Raw genomic sequence first — 719 nt, forward strand, 5'->3', positions numbered from 1 at the left:
GCCGCCATGGTGAAATTGGTAGACACGCTGCTCTTAGGAAGCAGTGCTCAAGCATCTCGGTTCGAATCCGAGTGGCGGCATTCTTGAAAAAGAATACAATAGATTAGAAATCAATTCGAAATTTACAATTTTGTAATGGGACCTTCCCCTTATGCTATTTGCAACTTTAGAACATATACTAACTCATATCTCTTTCTCAACGATTTCAATTGTGATTACGATTCATTTTATAACCTTATTAGTTCGTGAACTTGGAGGATTACGTGATTCGTCAGAAAAAGGAATGATAGTTACTTTTTTCTCTATAACAGGATTCTTAGTTTCTCGTTGGGCTTCCTCGGGACATTTTCCATTAAGTAATTTATATGAGTCATTGATCTTCCTTTCATGGGCCCTGTATATTCTTCATACCATTCCTAAAATACAGAACTCTAAAAATGATTTAAGCACAATAACTACGCCAAGTACTATTTTAACGCAAGGCTTTGCCACATCGGGTCTTTTAACTGAAATGCATCAATCCACGATACTAGTACCTGCTCTACAATCTCAGTGGTTAATGATGCATGTCAGTATGATGTTATTAAGCTATGCAACTCTTTTGTGCGGATCCTTATTATCTGCCGCTATTCTAATCATTAGATTTCGAAATAATTTCCATTTCTTTTCTAAAAAGAAAAAAAATGTTTTAAATAAAACATTTTTCTTTAGTGATATTA

At 34.6% G+C, this 719-nt stretch overlaps 1 non-coding gene across 1 annotated transcript; it reads left to right on the top strand.

The window, feature by feature from the left end:
- Positions 1-80, top strand: TRNAL-UAG (transfer RNA leucine (anticodon UAG)). Its single transcript has one exon. It is a non-coding gene; the product is annotated as a tRNA-Leu (tRNA).
- The last annotated feature ends 639 nt before the right edge of the window (positions 81-719 follow it).

This window comes from Aegilops tauschii, unplaced genomic scaffold, assembly GCF_002575655.3.
Source record: "Aegilops tauschii subsp. strangulata cultivar AL8/78 unplaced genomic scaffold, Aet v6.0 ptg000999l_obj, whole genome shotgun sequence".
NCBI lineage: Eukaryota > Viridiplantae > Streptophyta > Magnoliopsida > Poales > Poaceae > Aegilops > Aegilops tauschii.